Genomic DNA, 9,665 nt, shown 5'->3' with positions numbered 1-9,665 from the left:
TTTATACTTTGTTTGTGTTCTGTACAGATTTAACAACGTTCAGTCCTCACTGTGGCGTCACTGTTAAAGTATCAGAATGAAAGGGAGGTTCTCTATGTTACTGTCATAAACATAAAAAAAGATTTGTGTTGTGAGAGATTGAGATCTTGATGCTGTTTCACAAGAGGGAGTTTCATCTGTGCTGTTTGGACCCCATGAGCTTTCACACACCAATTTAGGTTGTTGATTTACCATAAACTACCATCGTTTAGATAGAGCCTTGTTTTCTGTTTTATTTTTTTTCTTCCTATTCAGAAGAGTAAAAATCTGAACTGAGTCTCAGTCTTAAGTGAGATAAGACTAGCCTCGCGGGCATTGAGAGTGAGGAGCTTGGAGGGTATTGGACTGTGTCCCAGTCCCCCTGGTTGCCAGGGACCTGGGAGGCAGTGTGACTGAGAGTGAAGAGCACGGCCCTGGGGTCAGGAGGCTGTGTTCCAGCCCCTACCCTGCCCTTGACCTGCAGGTGACCACGGGGACCTCCAGCTTCCTGAGCTTCAGGCTCCTTCCCCTGTGGGATGGGGATGGGGATGGGGATGGGGATGGGGATGGGGAGGAGAGCGGCACCTGCAGCATCGCAGACATAGTGGGGACTTGGTCTCTGTTAATGAATGCACGTTGAGCAGTCGCTATCCAGGATTGTGGGCAAGAACACGCACGTCTCTGATACTCTGTCTACCATTCCTTTTACTTGTAGTCTTTGGATCCTATAATAAAAGAAACATGTAGAATATATATTTGTATATTCATGTTGACACTATTTAAAATAATTGCTACCATTCCCATTTAACTCAGTGTAAGACTAACAGATGGAAGTCTCTAAATTGCTTGAAGATGTTTTGCAAAATACCAACTGCTCTATATTTCTTTTAGAGAAAGTTCGTAGTTATTCATAGTCACAGCTCTGGTCATATTTCATTCTTTAGTCTTTAATGAGTCCTTCTGCATCCCAGATTTATGAAAGCTAATTAGTACCAACAGATTTGGAGGTTTCCTATTCCATCATGTGGAATTATGTAAAATAATCATGCAAAATAATTGCAGTGAGAAAATAATCTGAAATAACTGATAACACCGTATGCAATGATTCTTTTCAAACTGACATCTTTACTTTGGTTCATGATAGTTTCTTTTCTGAAAATGTAATTTTTAAAAATTACATGTGATATAAATATATCTAGTTTTTATTTTTGTGGTTTTGGTTATTTGGTTCAAATAAATTCATTCAATCAGACTTCAAATATGGGATTGCATTTTTATGGTGAGTAAATTTGGTATATACCTGTGCTGCCAATGACTTTTTTTGTCATGGTAAATCAGTTGTCCAGGATGACCTCATAAAGTGCCGAGATCACATTCAACAGACCTTATTTTGTACTATGCAAAGATAACGTGGGTGAAGTAGGTATTTATCCTCTGGTCAACTTGCTCACTTGTTTTTTGTTTGGTTGGTTGTAGTTCATTTATTGACTTTTAGAGATCAATTTTTTTTTAATTTTAAAGACTATTTTAGGAGAGAGAAGGTGGGGAGGAGCAGGAGGCATCAACTCCCATATGTGCCTTGAGCAGGCAAGCCCAGGGTTTCAAACCAGTGGCCTCAGCATTCCAGGTTGACACTATCCCCTGCTCCACCGCAGGTTAGGAGAGAGAGAACAATTTTTTGCTTCACTTACCTATGCACTCATTGATTCTTGTATGTGCCCTCACTGGGGATCAAACCCACAACCTTGGCAGTGCTCTATCCAAATGAGCTACCTGGCCAGGGTTCAACTTGGAGCACTTTTTAAAAAGCCAGTCTTTTCTGATCCAGCCCAGGCTTAGTTCAGTTCACAACTTGTAAATGGCAGGTCAGAATGTGGGGACAGATTCAAAAGTCTCATTGCTGATTTGACCCACTGGGCTGTCAGGTATAGAATTGGTTGGATTTTTGCAAATTTGATACAGTTCAATATATAGTTTATGATTTTTAATATCAGAAATCTAAGAACAATTGGAATTTTCTTGATAAAGTTTATCTACCAAAAGAAAACAGTAACTCAAAATTTTCTTAATTTTAGTTTGAATGTTCCTGACCAGCAATAAAAAATTTTAATCTTATTAAATCCAACCCTTGAGTACAAATATTTTTAATATCTCATGGGACAAAATAGGAAGTGTTACATGAAGAAAGCACTTGTGCTCATCCTGGGAAGCACAATTGTCTCAAGGGAAAACGTGTGATTATTTCAGCTGCAAACTGGCTGCTGCTTTTAGTGGAACACCATTTTTACTTGAAAGAATTGACTGGTTAGCCAAACGGGTTTGTGATCAGCTCTTCTCACGGTGAATGAAATGAGTCTCACTTCAAGGAGAACAACTGCTGCATTGGTGGCAGTGATAAAATTTGAGCTTGCAACTGAAAGAACTTGGAAAACTAGATTCTGCTACCACTAGCTTGACGGCTTGCCAGTCAAGACTTCTGAAGAGATCAGTGATGGTATTAATGAGTGGCTTTTTAAATATGGTGGAATGAGATGTTTTGACATTTGGAAAATCATGGCTTAGCCAATATTTTTCTCAGCGATGAGTGCTTTTTAATGGAATAGTATTTAAAGACCATTGATTCAGTGTTAGATTCCACACTGCAGGGAACCTTTCAGAAAGGATCATTTTTCTCAAGATTAAGTGTAGTATCAAACAAGAACATATATACAGTTATCTAAAAAGGATATTAAAATATTTTCCCATTTACAACTATGTACATGCCTCTGAGGCCAGATTTTCTTCATATGGTTTAACCAAAATAACAGATTCCAACACATTAAATACAAGGACTCTGAAAAGATTTGCAAAAATGTGAAATAGTGCCGCTCTTCTCAATTTTTTGTTCTTTTGGTTTTTTTTTCATTAAAAGTATGTTAAAACATTGGACTTCTTTTCAAACTAATGAAGTTTTTGAAAATTTTTCTGATATATCCCTATTCATAGATACAGCACACAAAATGAACCTCTCCTTTCAAGAACTGACCATGTTGCCAATACTCCATTTGTGCTTTCAAGTGAAAAAGGGTTTTGGGAAACTTAACACCCACTGCCATTAACATATAGAAGTTATCTGAGAGTCAATTTAGGGGTAAGGGAGGGGGGTTGGTGAACTTTCTCTAAAAGACCAGATAGTAGCCCTGGCCGGTTGGCTCAGTGGTAGAGCGTCGGCCTGGCGTGCAGAAGTCCCGGGTTTGATTCCCGGCCAGGGCACACAGGAGAAGCGCCCATCTGCTTCTCCACCCCTCCCCCTCTCCTTCCTCTCTGTCTCTCTCTTCCCCTCCCGCAGCCGAGGCTCCATTGGAGCAAAGATGGCCCGGGCGCTGGGGATGGCTCCGTGGCCTCTGCCTCAGGCGCTAGAGTGGCTCTGGTCGCGACAGAGCAACGCCCCCTGGTGGGCAGAGCGTCGCCCCCTGGTGGGCGTGCCGGGTGGATCCTGGTTGGGCGCATGCGGGGGTCTGTCTGTCTTTCCCCGTTTCTGGCTTCAGAAAAATTAAAAAAAAAAAAAAAAAAGACCAGATAGTAAATATTTTATGTTTTGTAGGTCATACAGTGTGTTTTAAACTCCATCGTGCCACAAAAACAGCTGTAGTCAACATGTAAACAAATGACTGTGGTCGTATTCCAATAAAACTATTAACAGAAATAGGTGGCAGGCTTCATTTAGTGCACAGCCCGTGCTTCCAGCCCCTGCTCTTGAAGGGACTCTGAGACAAGGAATTTGAGAACCACTGCACTACACTACCAGATACAGGTTTGAAGATAATCAACTATGAAGTTAACCTAATGGGGAAAACAACCCCCACAAACTTGCGTTTTTGTTTTTTGTTTTTCTTTTTAATTTTTATTTTATTTATTCATTTTAGAGAGGAGAGAGAAAGGGGCAGAGAGAGAGAGGAGAGAGAGATGGGGGAGGAGCTGGAAGCATCAACTCCCATATGTGCCTTGACCAGGCAAGCCCAGGGTTTCGAACCCGCGACCTCAGCATTTCCAGGTCACCGCTTTATCCACTGCGCCACCGCAAGTCAGGTGCAAACTTGTGTTTTTAACATGGCTTAAATAGATGTGTTCATAGATGATATGACATGTTATAAAAATGCCAATTCTCCACAAAATAATCTGACTTTAATATAGATACCAATTAATATTCCAGTAGGATGAGGGGTGGTAGATTGATTCTAAAATAAGTTCATGTGGAAATTATGAATTTCTAAGGGAATTCTAAAAAAGAGGAACTCCAGATTGAGTCACACCAGTGGTTCTCAAACTTTTTGAAGTTGGGGCACATTTAAAATCCTACAAATAATTGTAGGCTCACTATATACAAATTTCTGAGAAATATAAGAATTAAGTAAAAAATATATAAAGTCCAAGCATGCTTTTTATGGTAATTAAACAAAATAAATACGACAAAATTAAATTTATTCTGACATTAAAAAACATTTTTATGTTACATTTTTTGAGTTATGCTTTTTAGAATTCATAAAAAAGGGGTTAAAAATAAAAAAAGACCAAAAGTTACATTCTTAGTAAGATTTAGTAAATTTGGCAGGTCTTGGCGCAAATGTGTTAAGTTTTTTCATTCTTGTGTCTATGAGAAACATGAGCCTGATGTGCCCTAGTGATTTCTTCAATGTTTGGGCATATATTTGAAAGGCAAACTCTCATTTCCTTGTCAAAACATTAAAGAATTCCTCTCTTTTTACTCTTGGGTTGAGTGCAGAAAACCCCCACCATACATGTCATCTTAACTTTACACCAAAGGATAGAAGAAACTTGCCTCCAGTCTTTCTGGGGAACATGGGGGGCAGTGTAAACAATCCAGCACCACAGCTTAACAGCCTTTTGCAACCTAATCAGGCAAGTGAGGTGGGGGGTTGAGCAGACTGTCAGCTTACAGCCAATTCCCCACACCTCTGTCCCCCAAAAATCTAAACTCCAAAAACCCTGTTGGTTTTCTGGTCCCCAACAGGCACATATTTCTCTGGAATACCATAGGGCGCACCTGGAAATCTAGGGCGCACCAGTGTGCCCTGGCACACACTTTGAGAACCACTGAGTCACAGCATAAGCCATAGCAATAAATAATGCCGTAGTAGACTAGACTGTCAGGCTGGAGAGCTCAGAATTAAGCCGGTGAACTTGTGGGGATATGATCCATGATAAAAGTGGTTTGCCGGGAAAACCCCTTTACAGATAAAAGTAAGCATGGATCTCTCTGTCACATCGTATCCAGGAAATAAGTGACTTGACATTTAAGGTAACTAGAATGGTGGAAAATATCTTGGGACTGGGGAGGCATACACTAAAGAAGACCTCTTCAATCTTGATTTCCTTCCTTCTACTAACTACCTGATAATACAGCTTGAGTTTCCCCTTTTCCCTGTCACTCCCAACTCCCCTGAGGTCTAAGGGCTGTTGTAAACTTCCTGCAATTTGATTTTTTATATCTACATTTTGAAAAGCTCTTAGCTTGACCCGTAGTGGAGCAGTGGATAAAGCATCGACCTGGAAATGCTGAGGTCACTGGTTCAAAACCCGGGGCTTGCCTGGTCAAGGCACATATGGGAATTGATGCTTCCAGCTCCTCCCCCACTTCTCTCTCTCTGTCTCTCCTCTCTCTCTCTCCCTCTGTCTCTCCCTCTCCTCTCTAAAATGAATAAATTAAAAAAAAGAAAAGCTCTTAAAGCATAAACCATAAGAGGAAAAATTGATAGATTTTATTTTGTAACCATGGGAAAGATAGGATCAAGCAAGAACTGTCCATAGATGCTAAACCTAGGGCAAGTTTTCACAAGGAATAGAATATTTGTATGGCCTTAAAACATCTCCCTGCAAGTTGCTTATACATTGAAAGAAAAATAGTACCTCCACAGTGAAGAGTGAGCCAATTGGAGAAAATAGTATATATGTGATATTTACTAAGTTGATAACTCATGTGGTTGTGCGAGAATATCCTCATTAGGAAGTACACATTGAAGTAGTTAAGGGAAAAGGCAAAGCATATGTGTGCCACTTTCAAACTAGTTGATATAAGTAGAGATCAGATAGAAGTACAAATGATCAAATGAATGGGGTCAAGTGGCAGTGATAGGTGAATCTGAGTAGAAAAGATATATGAATGTCCTTTGTAAACTCTTATTCTTGAAACTTTTCTATAAGTTTGAGATTGTTTCTATATAAGCAGCTTTTAAGTGGGTTGGTTTTGGCATGAAAGTTAAGATTTGCCAATCTTAGAAAAGGTTTGTTGAGCTTTTTTGCAACGGGTTTGCCGTGAGAACACAGGCGTGGCGAAAGACACCACTAAATCAAAGCCAAAATGGGAAAAGACAAGACTCATCAACATCGTCATCAATGGACATGTTGATTGTGGCAGGTCTGCCACTACAGGCCCTCTGAGCTACACTGTGCTGGGATCGACAGAAGAGCCACTGGAAAACTTGAGAATGGGGCTGCTGAGATGGGGAAGGGCTCCTTCACGTACGCCTGGGTCTTGGCTAAACTGAAAGCTGAACATGAGCGTGTATCACCATTGATACCTCCCCGCGGAAACTTGAGACCAGCAAGTATTATGTGACCATCATTGATGCCCCAGGACACAGAGACTATCAAAACCATGATTACAGGCCCATCTGAGGCTGACTGTGCTGTCTTGATTGTTGCTGCTGGTGTTGGTGAACTGGAAGCAGGCATCTCTAAGAATGAGCAGACCTGTGAGCATGCCCTTCTGGCTTACCCGCTGGGTGTGAAACAACTGATTGTTGGTGTTTACAAAGTGGATTCCACTGGATCTGTGGTGGCGCAGTGGATAAAGCATCGACCTGGAAATGCTGAGGTCGCCAGTTCGAAACCCTGGGCTTGCCTGGTCAAGGCACATATGGGAGTTGATGCTTCCAGCTCCTCCCCCTTCTCTCTCTCTGTCTCTCTCTCCTCTCTCTCCCTCTCTGTCTCTCCTCTCTCTAAAAATGAATAAATAAAATAAATAAATAAAAACAAAGTGGATTCCACTGAGCCACCCTACAGCCGGAAGAGAAAAGAGGAAATCGTCAGAGAAGTCAGCACCTACAGTAAGAAAGTTGGCTGCCACTCTGACACTGTAGCATTTGTGCCAATTTCTGGTTGGGATGGTGACAGCACGCTGGAGCCAAGTGCTAACATGCCTTGGTTCAGGGGGTGGAAAGCCACCCATAAAGATGGCAATGCAAATGGAACCACACTGCTTGAAGTTTCAACTCATTTAACTGCCACGCCCCTGCGTCTGCTCCTCTCGGTGTCTACGAAGTCGGTGCTATTGGTACTGTCCCTGTGGGCCAAGTGCAGACTGGTCTTCCCAAATGCAGCACGGCGCCCACCTTTGCTCCTGTCAACATTACAACTGAAGGCAAGTCTGTTGAGATGCACCATGAAGCTTTGAGTGAAGCTCTCTCTGGGGACAATGTGGGCTTCAGTGTTAAGAACACGTCTGTCAAGCCTGACCTGTGGTGGCGCAGTGGATAAAGTGTCCACATAGAACGCTGAGGTCGCCCATTTGAAACCCTGGGCTTGCCTGGTCAAGACACATATGGGAGGTGATGCTTCCTGCTCCTCCTCCCTTCTCTCTCTCTTTCTCTTTCTCCCATCTCTCTAAAAATAAATAAATAAAATCTTAATAAAACCTGACCAGGCGGTGGCGCAGTGGATAGAGCGTCGGACTGGGATGCAGAAGACCCAGGTTCGAGACCCCGAGGTCACCAGCTTGAGCGCAGGCTCATCTGGTTTGAGCAAAAAAGCTCACCAGCTTGAGCCCAAGGTCACTGGCTCGAGCAAGGGGTTACTCCGTCTGCTGAAGGCCTGCGGTCAAGGCACATATGAGAAAGCAATCAATGAACAACTAAGATGTTGCAATGCGCAACGAGAAACAAATGATTGATGCTTCTCATCTCTCCGTTCCTGTCTGTCTGTCCCTGTCAATCTCTCTCTCTGACTCTCTCTCTCTGTAAAAAAAAAAAAAAAAAAAAAAAAAATCTTAATAAAAAAAAAAGGGACATGTCTGTCAAATGTGCTCGTTGTATCCTGGCCAGCTAGCATAGTTGGTTAGCATCGCCCTGAAGCCTAGAGCTTGCTGGTTTGATCCCCGTTTAGGACTCATACAGAAAAGGTCAATGTTCCTGTCTCTCTCTCGGGCCCTCCTTTTCTCTCTCTAAAATCAACAAAATAAACATTTCTTTAAAAAAAAATGTATATTGTGATAGTGTAGCTGGTGATGGCAAAACAGACCCACCAATGGAAGCAGCTGGCTTTATAGCTCATCAGGTGTCCCCAAACTGCGGCCCCCTGAGGCCATTTATCCGGCCCGCCGCACTTCCGGAAGGGCCACCTCTTTCATTGGTGGTCAGTGAGAGGAGCACTGTATGTGGCAGCCCTCCAATGGTCTGAGGGACAGTGAACTGGCCCCCTGTGTAAAAAGTTTGGGGACCCCTGGCTCAGATGATTATCTTGAACTACCTGGACCAAATCAGTGCTGGATAAGCACCTGTGCAGGATTGTCACACAGCTCCTATTGCTTGAAAATTTGCTGAACTGAAGAAGACTGATCGTCATTCTGGGAAAAAGCTGGAAGATGGCCCAACGTTTTTAAAATCTGTTGATGCTGCCATCGTCAGTATGGTTCCTGGCGAGCCGTGTGTGTCAAAAGCTTCTCTGCCCTCCTCTGGGCCGTTTTGCTGTTCGTGACACGAGACAGACAGCTTCTGTGGGTGCTATGAAGGCAGTAGACAAGGCAGATGGAGCTGGCAAAGTCAAGTTGCCAGTTCTTCCCAGACAGCTCTGAAGGCTAAATAAATATTATTCCCAATACCTGCCACCCCAGTCTTAATAAGTTGTGGAAAGACGGCCTCAGACCTGTTTGTTTCAATTGGCCATTTTACATTGAGTAGGGAAATGATCACAATGCATTGGGAAACCTTCAGAAGGAAAGGAGATGTTTTGTGGACCATTTGGGGTTTTATTGTGTGTGTGGCAGTTTTTAAAATCAGTATTTTTTAATGGAAACAACCAAAAATCTGGCACAGAATTTTGAGACCTATTAACACAAAGTTTAATGAGAGGGAAAAAAAGGTTAGTTGACTAGTGTGAAATATTTGCAACATTTTAAAACCCACACCTGGCCCTGGCCCGTTGGCTCAGCGGTAGAGCGTCGGCCTGGCGTGCGGGGGACCCAGGTTCAATTCCCGGCGGGGGCACATAGGAGAAGCGCCTATTTGCTTCTCCACCCCCGCCCCCCGCCCTCCTTCCTCTCTGTCTCTCTCTTCCCCTCCCGCAGCCAAGGTTCCATTGGAGCAAAGATGGCCCGGGCGTTGGGGATGGCTCCTTGGCCTCTGCCCCAGGCGCTAGAGTGGCTCTGGTCACGCAGCAGAGCGATGCCCCGGAGGGGCAGAGCATCGCCCCCTGGTGGGCAGAGTGTCGCCCCTGGTGGGCGTGCCGGGTGGATCCCGGTCGGGCGCATGCGGGAGTCTGTCTGACTGTCTCTCCCCGTTTCCAGCTTCAGAAAAATACAAAAAAAAAAAAAAAATAAAAAAATAAAATAAAATAAAAATAAAACCAATAAAACCCACACCTGACAGGTGGCG

This window comes from Saccopteryx leptura, chromosome X, assembly GCF_036850995.1.
Source record: "Saccopteryx leptura isolate mSacLep1 chromosome X, mSacLep1_pri_phased_curated, whole genome shotgun sequence".
Taxonomy (NCBI): Eukaryota; Metazoa; Chordata; class Mammalia; order Chiroptera; family Emballonuridae; genus Saccopteryx; species Saccopteryx leptura.
This window is presented reverse-complemented; position numbering follows the sequence as displayed.